The sequence below is a fragment of the Manacus candei genome, unplaced genomic scaffold, assembly GCF_025592945.1.
Source record: "Manacus candei isolate 608988 ecotype Guabito, Panama unplaced genomic scaffold, ASM2559294v1 h1tg000048l, whole genome shotgun sequence".
NCBI classification, from domain to species: domain Eukaryota; kingdom Metazoa; phylum Chordata; class Aves; order Passeriformes; family Pipridae; genus Manacus; species Manacus candei.
In genome coordinates, this window is record NW_026138096.1 from 11,212,177 (window position 1) to 11,224,000 (window position 11,824).

Genomic DNA, 11,824 nt, shown 5'->3' on the forward strand with positions numbered 1-11,824 from the left:
CCAATGATTCATCATCCTTACTATAAAAGAATTCTTACTTATACCTAGTCCAAATCTACCCAATCTCTCACTTTCTCTGCCTGATTCTGAACTTCCATCCATGCTGCTTGCTAATAATTCTGCTATTTATGGAAAAGTCTTTATAGGTACCAATAAAAATTCTCTGGATGGCCTAAGTGACAGTTAACACAACTAAATCTTGTGCTTTCATACCAAAATTCACCTCATAAACAAATGATCCTTTTACTGTCCCTTTTCAAAATAGGATGATAGACTCAATCGTTTTTTAAATGGAAAATATGTTGTTGCTAGTTCCTGCATATGAACATAAATGTTCATAAATGTGTATCATCAGTCTGTTTGAGATTACTTGTCTGTGTAAATGAATACACACCATGCACTGAAATGCTTATGCCAACATTCTCTAGGAACCTTTTTGTTCGTTCAAGAAATTTTCGGGTTGTGATGTCATTTATGTGCATTGCAGATTTTAATGTCTCTTTGGGAGGCAAGGAATAAAAAAAATCAGTATTACAAGCAATGTACATATTACTTTTTCACTAATGAGCCATACCTTTATTGTAACTTTTGAAACACATGCGAGATAGCACCTGTTTTCAAAAGATATCTTATAGGCTCAGGGAAACACAAATGCAAACAATATTTGAGCTTAGTTAATTACAGTATGAACCAGTACTAACAGTAAACTTTCCTCACTGTTCATAGTACATGAAAAAACATGTTGCCTGCTGACAGAATGTTGGTCTGGAGAAGAGGATCAATGGGTTCGTGGCTATTCCTTACTGTTATTTATTTTATAACTGATCCAGTTTGGACAGAAGTCCATTTGACTCTTTATCATCTTTCTCTTACCATTTACTTTTAAATAAATCTCTCGATGAAATAGATTTTCTCGTGGCTGGTAGAGGGATCTGGCTGATATAGCAGTTTCTTTTTCACCTTAATTTTATTAAATCAGGAACATTATGCATCCTACAGTTAGCAGTGGCAAAAGCTCGTAAAAGAGCTCCCAAAGGTACCTGTCAATATTTTACCCTTGCAGAAGGTTGTAGAACCTGATCCTGGTTGATCAGGTAGTTAGGAAGGGAATAGACAGCACAGCTAAAGAGAAAGATGAACCAGAGATGCAAGTTCTCCTTTTGGCCTTTTAGATGGACTGTGGAACCAACAGTTTCTAAGACCTGAATTTTTGTTGCTTGTTGTGGCTCAGCCTGGTCCCAGGAGACAACAGGGCAGGATTTCTGGAGTGGTACAGCAAACAGATTCAGTAGTTGCAGTGCTTCTAAACAGGATAAAAAACAGTGGACTCTGCATTTCTTCCGAATTATGACAATGGATGCACTTCTTTGTGGGGAGATGGTCTGAGAAGGGCTGGAAAACACGGTATCTTGTGAAGGTTTGGCTTGGCCAAAGGGAATTTGAGTAACCAGTCCAAGAAAACAAGAGGATGTACTGTGCTGTCTTTCATGGTTGCTGCTGTCCAGACACAGAATGTGAATTGGGCCACAGCAATTTGTTTTGAAATTAAAATCTTTTATGTTATTTCCATTTCTAGAATTCTTCACATTTTCAACCCATCATAGGCTCTAAAATTGCTTTCAGGCATGGTGTGACTGCACAGTAGACAACTTGTGTTGCACTTAACTTTTAAAATCAAATATGTTGTTACTGTTGGTCAGGCCAACTTGTGGATATTTACATTTGTCAACATTGAAACAACTTGGTTAAATGTCCTTGTAAAGGTCTAAGTCCTTTTCAGCACCGAAAATATTTGTTATTTCGATCATGGTTATTTTTTCTTGCTTCAGTGTAAGTTTAACTGTGATCAGTGAATAAATATCGCTGGTAAGAGCAGAGGATCAGAGGACAACAACACACCACAGATTTTCCTTCCATTATCTCTACAGTCTCATGATTACAGGAAATTCAGAGTCATATTTTAGTCACTTTAAAAGATTCCAAAGAAAAAGGAAGAGCTTGAATTATTTAAACTTTTCCTTTCCTACTTTGCATTTGTGTGCTTTTTAAAAAAAACCAAACATTTATTCCTCTTTTTTTTTAGAATTATTTAATTGCAGAATTTTATTTCGCTGTTAATGTAGATAAAAACCGCACACATATCTGTTTCTTTAACTAAGAACATTGCCTTAAAAGTCAATTATAATTCTCCAAAACTGTAGGAATTTCCAGAAAATTTCCAGTGTTCGTAAGAAGTAATTTTTTTTCCCCCAGAAGTAAAACAAAAACTAATCTATAATATGCTTCCTTTGACTGTTTTCAGTTTTCCTGCTTGCATTCCATGTATTTACTGCTAAACCAAATACTGACATAGATTTTGAGACTTTGGTTTACAGACTACATGCCAGGTAAGCAATCTGTTATCTATTAAGTCATGCCCTATAATTCTGAGTGCTCTGAAATAATGGAGCTTTGAGAGATAAAGTTTCTCAGTGCTAAACAGAGAGGGTGCATGATCCCAAAGGTCTGTGCAAATGTCACTGCTTGAACACCTCCAGAACATCTCTAATTACTTATCAAGTGTGGGGAGGAGACTTTGCACAAGACTGTACTTATCCTTCATCAAGGGTGAAGGCTGTGACAATTTCTGACATTTTCTTTCGGTTTGCTTGACTTTTTTTTCTTTAATATTCAAGTTAACAGAAGACTCAGAGGAAAACTTTGCTTCCAGCTTGTGGCTTGTACTCTCAGTAAGATCCTCAATTCAGTGTGAAGCTGTATATTATTCTCCAGGTGTTTAAGGATCCATGAGGTTGGACTGGGGCCCTTTTAAATTAGTCTGGAATAATTTTGCACAATTTAATATTTTTGTTTTCACTCTTACTGTGACTCTTGTCTAATAGATATCATTTTCTTATACCATTTCCATTTAACTTAGCAAGTGGCTCTGACTTGATTTGGGACTGACCCTGAATTGTCCTCTTCACTCTCTGTCATGATTTGAGAGCTCCAAAAATCTAATTCCCTATCTTCAAACCCCCCCACATCTCAACCCAATGTGAGATGATTTTTTCCAGACAACCACACGAGACTTAAATCAGGGAAAGGGAATATATTACAATGACTGTACAAATAAATATTATAACACATTATATACATAATCTTAGCTATCTCTACCATGACATAATTATTTACAACGGATCAAATCTCTTCTCCCCTTCAAATAAAAGTCCAGGAAGGAAGAAGGAAAGATCCTTTCCAGTCTCAGAACAGTAGTTTCTCAAAGGCAGCAGCCATCTATCTTCTCAAGCAGCAGCTGATAGTTGGATTTCTGCCAGCACACATGAGGGGGAAATCCAAGCCCCCTCGGCCACTCGTCTTTCAAACGAGAGTCTTCCTCCGTGGGCTGCTTAGCAGGGACAAAACTCGCTCCACCACGGTCATATCACGAAGCGCAGGGGGATCTTCGTGAAAGTCCCTTCCTCGGGGGGTTCACCCCTGAGTCAGAACATCTTGGGTAGCTTTCAGTTGAAAGCCTTTGCCTCAAGAGTTCTACCAGAGCTCCCGTGCTCTGTCTCAGGCTGCTAGGCTTGGCAGCAGTGGAGAGGAGGGGGAAAAGCCAAGGTCACCCCCCTCTGCATTCCTTCTCCGTCCCGGTCTAGCTTTCCAGGACGCTTTGAGCTTTTCAGCCCTTCTCTCTCTGGTGCTGCATGTTGCATTTTAGGACTTCCATCCAGTAGGAGTCCATCACCCCAACTTAAGAGAGGTCTCAAAAGGGTTTTGGGGGGTCTGGTTCAGTTCTTACCCCCAAAACTCTGTGTAGAGTTTAGTCCTGCTCTCTCCCTCTCTTCATTAGACATCTCTGTGTCTTCTTGGCTGCATACTGTGGCTTTCTTATCTTTTGGCTCTTAGCCACAGTCTCTGGATGCTGCTTCTGCCGCTGTTCTGTCTCTGCTCACTCATGGTGGAGAAAACCTTTCTTAGCTTTGAGCCACAGGTACTTAGCCCAGCATTACACTGCTCCAAGTCCCTTCAGCCCCCCACAGCCAGGGGCTGGGGGGCCCCAGAGGCCCCAAGGGGCTCCAAACCCCTTTCCTTGTGGCCTCAGAACATGGCTACCACTTCTGCCACCAAACTACAACCAAGCTTCTCTTCTGTTTGCTTGTGGTATGTTTGTATTTCGCAGAAGCGCTCACTGGTTAAAACTTCAAAACTTCCAGGGTCACCACCCCCTGGGGTTTTACCATTTTATAACTGCAGGGGGGAAAACTGTTTTCCTCCCACCACACTCTCCATAGACTTCGATGTAGGGAACGGGTTGCTCAAGGATTCTTAAATAGTTTTAAAGAGGGCTCTGGACCTGGAATAGTATAAAATCATGTGGAAAGAATGACATATGCTTCTCTGCTAAATTCTCTTATTACATAGGTAAGATTGCACTGCCTTTGGATGTCTTTATTTCTTCAGAAATTTCAGGCTCAGATGCTCTGAATGGACTGGACCTCTGGAATTCAGCACAGCAAAATATGGGAGCTCAAATCCAAATGGACATTATGATGCCCAGGTCCTTAATATTTTTTTCACTTAAAAAATAAAAACTTTATTGGAAATTCAGCTCATTCAACACTTTGGCTGCCAGCTCTTGGTTTGGTTCTGTTTTTTTCCTTGATACATGAACAATCACAGTATAATCACTCCTTTAACTGAAAAGAAAGAACACAGAATCATATTAAGCACATAAATCCAATAATGTTGAAGTGCAAGTGTTAAACTTGAGTAATTAAAAATGTTTTAAGCTTGACTGAAAATTTTCTAGTAGAGTGTGTTATTATTGCTACTAGTACAATAACAGGTAACCATTAGAAATATAATATAAATAATACATTATAATAATGATAAATCTCTTCCCCAAATGTCTTTCACCAGTATTTACAGAACACAGAAAAAGAAAATGGAAGGGAATAAAATGAGGAAATGGATTTTTTTTTTTATGTCAAATTTAATCCGTTAAAAAGATATCCATAAAACAATTACCTTCTCTAGTTGCAGTAAGTGAACATATAGGTACAATCATTTTCATAGAAGAAATTGCCAGGAAATTCCACTGTATTCACAGATGAAGAACAACCTGCTACCCAGACACAGATCCATATGATGTTTGTTGGGTTACTGGAGTGAACACTGTGAGTCTTGCTGGCTCCACGACAGTAGCATTAATCTGAGGCTATAAAAATTAAATTACTTCACTTAGAAACTCTTTCCCTTGATATCCAAGACTTTCTGTTCTATTAAACTGTCTTTATATCCACGAGTTTTACTTTCATTAAAATCTCAGCCATATTTAAAGTGAGAACTTTGTGATTGTCTCCTTTTCCTGCTAAATAACCTTTCCTATAGTCTTGCAAAGTGGGACTCTTCCTGGAATACCTTAATTTGTTTTTTAGATGAAAAGGTCATCGTATGTATACCAAGGAGATATCTTTTGCAGAAATATTGTCTCTCCAAAGATTTATTTTAATTGTTTTTCTAAAGTTAAACAGCTGAAATGTATTTTCAACCTCTAGTTCAAATAATTTTCTGTTGAAAAAAAAGCATTGCAAACCCCTTCTGTGCTGTAAACCATTTCCTTCAGAATATGGCCTGAGACAATCAGAGCCTGTGACAACATCTGTCAACCATCAAAAGACAGGGAGAAAAGCTGCCCAAAACCTGTAAATACTGCAGGTAAAAACATTTTCATGTGCCACATATAATGAAAAAAAGCAATCTGATCCTATCCGTCAGAGAAAATAAAATGCATTATAAAATTGCAAAATCATTTGCCTTAAGCGGTTTGCCACTATAATAATGATGCAATTTTATTTAATTCAATCAGCAAACCACTGCCTTAATCTCACTAACCTCAGTGATACAGCACTTCTACAGAGGAGAGGTCAGAACAGCTCCATGCCAGACTGTTCAAGATAATCAGATTATTAATGGTGACTTTTTCTCTCCCTTTACTTGATTCTTTTTCTTCTGCTTTTTCCTTTTTTTTTTTTTTCAAACTGCAATCCAATTTACTCACCAAGCCACCATCCTGAAACTTCATTTCTAAAAGCTTTTTATTTAGCACAAGGTTGGTCATGTCAGCTGCTTTCAACAATTCCTTTTGTACCTAATGCAAGTAATAAGTAACTGATAAAATATACAGACAGTTGCCACAAGTGCTTTGGAGTGGGTCTTTTTACACTTTGAAGCAATACAGTGTACCTTATTTAACTTCTAAAATATTAACAGGTTTGCATATATTTCCCAAAGGCACTGTATCAAAAGTTATAATCTAAACAGGATATAGTCTAAATCCTTTTGATATCCTCACTCAAGTGTATTGCATCTGAATTTTAATGTCTGTGTTTGCTTTCAAAGGGTGGTTTGTTGATAATGTGTGGCACGTGGAAGATCCACAACTACAACTGGGAGGCTGGATGAGGTGATCATTTCAACCCCTTCTAGCTCTGGGTATGGATAGAGCTAACCCTCTTTGTCCCCAGCTGGTACTAGTGTTACTTTGCTGATTTAATCTGAATAAAGTGTAGATCCACCTTGTACTGCAGTGTTTGTGGAGAGGGAATGTGTAAGGACAGTAACTGGCGGTGGTGGAGGGGAAATCTTTCCTCTGTGCTTACCCATATGGCCTCAAGTTTTGCCAGGAAAGGTTTAGGTTGGATATTAGGAAACAAATTCTTCTCTGAAAGGGTGGAAGAGACCATCTAAGGAGATGCTGCAATCACCATCCCTAGAAGTGTTCAAAAAGCATGTAATGTGCCACTGAGGGACATGGTTTAGTGGTGGACCTGGCAGAGCTGGGTGAATGGTTGGACTCAATGACCTTAGAGATCTTTTCTAACCTCAGTGATCCTGTGATTCTGTGATTCTATGGCAGGCTGGGATTTTACATCACAAGGGATGAGAAACAAACCCTCCATTGGTGCAGTCTCCTTGGAGACTGTACTACAACTTTGTGAAGTTTTGCTGTAAAAAGGAACACCTGTCCTTAAACTTGCAGAGATTGAAGTCCAGATGGATTTTCTAATTCATATTTCTAATTTTAAATTTACTTCCTGCCCCTCCCCCCATTTTAAACAAACATAATTTTTCCTTCTTGATTTTCTCTCACTGGTTGTACTTTTCAGCTGTATTTGCTTCTTGTCCTGAATACACTCCTTCCACTGCCAAGCCCCCATGACTCGGAGCTCATTTTAAAAAAATCAGTGCTGAACAGCTTTTAACCCTGTGGCACACAAATGTGAATAGAAGAGAGAATAGGGAAGAAAAAAACAAACCCATAAGTTCCACCCTAAGACATCAGAGGCAAAGGGTCAGGGAAATGCACATCATGGCCTTTCAGACAAAGAAACTCTGTAAAATTGCTGCTGTAGCTCCTCTGCTGTGTTTTTGCTTTCCCCCCACATGAACTGCAATGCTGATGCCACAAGAGGGAGCAGGGAGAGGGATAGTTTTCCACTTTCCTTTGTGATTATCCCAACGTCTAATGGAGAGCTCTGCAGGTCTGATCTTAGGGCTTACAAAAAGACCTCAGGAAGCAAAGTCACTTCAGAACTACAGATGAACTTGGCTGATGCAGAAGTCAAGAAGAAGATAGAGCAGCTGTTGTTGAGATGTAGGAGATGTTGGAAGTCCTCACACATTTGTCCCATATTCTTCTCCTCAGATGAAGATTTCATCTTCTGTGGCTACACAACAGTTATAGACATATTGGAGCTGATTAGTGAAAACAAGAGAACTGTAAATTTAGGTATATTGAAAGTTTGGACTGATATTGAGTGGGTTTAGCTGCAGCAGTTTCATGTGAGCTTCTTGCCCTCTGCACTCATTTATGTCCATGGGTGTAAACTGGCACACTAGATTTAATTTTATTTAATTTTACAAGAAACAGATAACCCAAAGCCATCACCTTTCAATTTGGCTTGTTTATTCATCTGTTTCAGATGCATGGTGATGACATGCAGAGATAGTTAAGATTAATGAGTGGCTGATTAGTAGCTGAGTTTGCATATGGAAACAAAGCACCTGAAATAATTGCAGAAGGAAACCCATAAAATTTATTTTAATTGGTATTAGATAGTTTTGTTTGTTTTTGTAAGGGCCAGAGTGCTTACAAAGCCATTTCCTTTGTGCCACTGGAATAATACCCAGAAGTGACCTTAATCCAACAGAACAGGGTAGACACAGAATTCAGTAGCAATTCTGATTAGTTCTTCATTTGCTGCTAGAAAGGTCTTTATGTTTGAAAGCATATAAACATGAGCTCAGCTTTAGGTATATCCTTATCTTACTGCACTGAATTTTGGTCAGAGAGAGATGTAAGCACAACTGCAGTCAAGTGGCTCAGATATTTTTGCATTTGATGTGAATAAACATCAGGCCATAAAGAAAGCAAAGTGCAGCTTATTTAAATTAATGGATAACACTGAAATTTTGCAAAGTGGATACAAGCTCACCGGGGAATAGCCTTAAGCTGGTGAATAGAAGAAAGCTTCCAAATGTCAGATGAAATGAGAATGTTACAAAGCCTGCTAGTGGGAATAATGGTCGGATAAAATAATCCTCAGCTGGAGGAACAGAACTTGAGAAAATGATGAACAAGTTCATATGACACAGTTCCCTGTGATACCATCAAAGTAGCTTAGTGTCCTAAAAGATGTCTTCCAACCAATCCCTCAGGGCCTTGAAAAGTGGGTCAGAACCTAAAATATCCTTTCATATCCCTCACTTTTCACCTGGCTAGTTTCCAGGATAAATTACTTTTAAGAATAAACCACTCCTTAATTTCCTCCCACCAAATGCTTTCATCTTGCTTTGTAGTGCTCCTGTTGATTTCCATGGCTCTGTTCAACAAGACAGATCTTGGATTGACATAAATTCTGCAGCTATGGTGGTTTATGTGTGTGAGAAAGAAAGTCAATGAGAAAGACACCTCTTTCCCTGATGTGTTGTAAAACTGTCCCTAAAAGCATTTCTGGCAGACAGAGCCTGTCTGTTTGGGACAACTCTGAGACCACTCAGCCCATGGATCATTTCTCACCTTTGTTGTTTTAGGGGTTGTGCTCTGAGAGGCCTCTGCACAATGAAAGAATTATAAATAGTTGGCTGAAAAATGTATTTTTTTTCCCTTTCAATTCTTCTTCTTGGTTCTTATACTTAAATATGATTCAGAATCCCGTGGAGGTTTGCTCCATGCATGATGCCTCAGGGTGGACTTAATTCCTTGACACTAAAGAGAATCCCTCTCTTAGCTGGAACAAAACAAACCTTGTTTCCTCTCCTCTCCCCTCCCCTCCACTTCCCTCCCTTCCTCTCTTCTCTTCCTTTTAATTTCATTTATCCATTGACATACTTGTACTCAGTCTTTTGCTAGCCCAGTACCAATTTTCCTCAGTAGGTTAATGGACACAAAATTTACTAAACCAGAATTCTCTAAAAACACTCCTTCATTTCTGCACAGTCAAAACAAACACCACTTGTTTGGCTTCAGAGGGGCTTTGCTTCCACAATTGCTATTCTAATCTAATGGGCACTGAATTCCCGTTATCCTTGGGTTAATTTGATGACATTCCAATGGGGTAAGTGGCATTTTCTAGAAGAAATTTCATTTTCATTCCCAGTGGGAAAGGGTTTCTAACCTTTCTAGAGTGACGTTTGATCATTATTTGTTGTCTCAAAAGAAAAGGGAATGATTTAATACAGAAAAGGAGAAATGGTCTAGTGAATAAAACAGTCACTGATGAGCAAAGACATAATGCTTCTTTTCCCTTTATTTCTTCTAATGGGATTTGTTGAGTCAGCTGTTGAATGTTTCCACATGTAGGTGAAATCACTCACTTATAAAGAATTGTCACTGTTGAGCTATCTCAGTTTCTAGAATCTTAAATCCCAGCCCTGCACACTGCATCAGTTCTGACCATACAACTCTGCCAAACCTTAGCCATAATTTTCACTCTGTGAATTTTTCTAACCATTTGCAGCCATGGGGGGAGCTCACCAGAAGCAGTCAGGGGCGTCCCTCTTATTCATTCACAAAACCACACCCAGAACACCTAAGCTATCACTAGCAATTTATCCAGACTGCTGCTTGCCAGAGTGTTTTGATATCAACATGTACTCTGACAGCCCTGGCAGCTCCCTGATCACTATGCAAATAAAATTAGCAACAATAAAGGGTGTGGGATGACATGTCTCATTCTGAAAGAATCAGCTATCTTCAAGCTAATTATTTTTGTGATAAAAAGTCAGTCTTGATAAGGAGTTTAAAGGAAGAGAAGGTAGATACACATGATAGATACACACAGAAGCTTTCTGTGTGTAGGAGACAGCATGACAAAAAGTGAAGTGTGGGTAAATAAAGCCAATTTGTTGAACTAGAAACAAAGAAATAAAAAAACAGTAGGAGCTGAATGTGAAAAGAATGGAGAAAAAGAGTATGCAACTTTCAGTTCTTCCAGAATTGATATGGGAATGTAGATGAAAAGCTAATTATATTTTTTTTTCTCATACATTCATGGTAAATGTATAATTTATATTGACTCGGTTCAAACAGGCTTTTCCTGGATATTTTGTAAACCCCAACTGGGAGGAGGCCAGGGCACTGTAAAATACAGGGTGTTAACTTCATTTTAAATGAAATCATGGAGTGTTGACAATTTTATGTCTGCTGTATCTGGGAGCGTTGGCAATGTTGATTTAGGCTCTCCTATTTAAAGAGATGATGACTCATCAGAAAGCAAGAGGTTTCAAGCCCACCTGGAAGCTTGAAAAGCACGAGGTCAGATGTGAATCATGTCACTTGTTATTGGCAAGTCACGCTCACACACATGATGAGCACTTTTTGCCAGGGGCAAAAGAAAAAGTGCTGAGCTGGAGGATAAATCTGGGGGAGGAAAAACAAAAGAGCAAACAGAGAAAAAACCAGTTCACTTTGATAAGTTCAGAAGCTCGTTTTCAATACCCTGACTTGCAATCCTGTTGGTCCTTTTCTTGGCTGGATTGTAGAGATGGAAAACTGGACCCTGAGACTGTTTGGGAAGACTAAGGGGACTGTGTCTGGGATGAAGAAGAACTGGTCTGTGGGCTACTCTGAAAATGGGCTGATATAACCTCCGTGATTTATAGATAGAGTGGGAAGCAGGTGTTTTGTGAGCATGACAAAAACCTGGATTTTTTATTAGAGAAACCTGGTCTTGATGCCATGAGTAAGGCTGAGAGTTGCTGAGGTTGCTACAAGGCCATGGAGACATGGCCGGGTAAAGGTGAGCTTCAGGGGAAAAAAGAGGATTTAGTTATTTTCATCAATAGTTTCTATTACTCTTTGATTCTGGAGAATTATGGTTATCTTAGGTTTAGCATTGTCTGCCTTTCATGATAACCCAATAGAAAACAGTTTCTATTAATTACTATAATGTACTGCCCTAATCATCACAATGCTCCTGGGCAAAGCTTATTGGAGTACAACTCTTCTGTTTAGCAAGGAAAAAAGGATTTTGATTTATTTCCACCCTGCCTGTAATGGTTTTGGAAAGTCTGTCTTTTGGTTGAAATCTGTGGGTTTGGTTGGGGATTTTTTTCTTCTGAATCTTCTTTTGTCTGTGGAAGTGCAGACTATAATTTGAGGGCAAGGTTGGATCTTCCAGCGAAAAAGTTGTGTGAAAATCCACAAATAATCAAGTTCTTCCCTGATGGCTTTGTATCCAGCACAATAAATGTGGTCATGAAAAGACCATGAAGCTTTGGAAGTCTCCTTTGTATCTCTCCCCCTAAAAATTTCATCAAAGCTGACAGAACCCAA

At 38.9% G+C, this 11,824-nt stretch overlaps 1 long non-coding RNA gene across 1 annotated transcript; it reads right to left on the reverse strand.

The window, feature by feature from the left end:
- Nucleotides 1-5,880: 5,880 nt before the first annotated feature.
- On the reverse strand, nucleotides 5,881-6,832 carry LOC127475995 (uncharacterized). The gene is made up of 3 exons (XR_007906451.1): nucleotides 6,648-6,832; nucleotides 6,047-6,136; nucleotides 5,881-5,933 (listed from the first exon to the last, which is right to left on the reverse strand). It is a non-coding gene; the product is annotated as an uncharacterized LOC127475995 (long non-coding RNA).
- Between the last annotated feature and the right edge of the window lie 4,992 nt (nucleotides 6,833-11,824).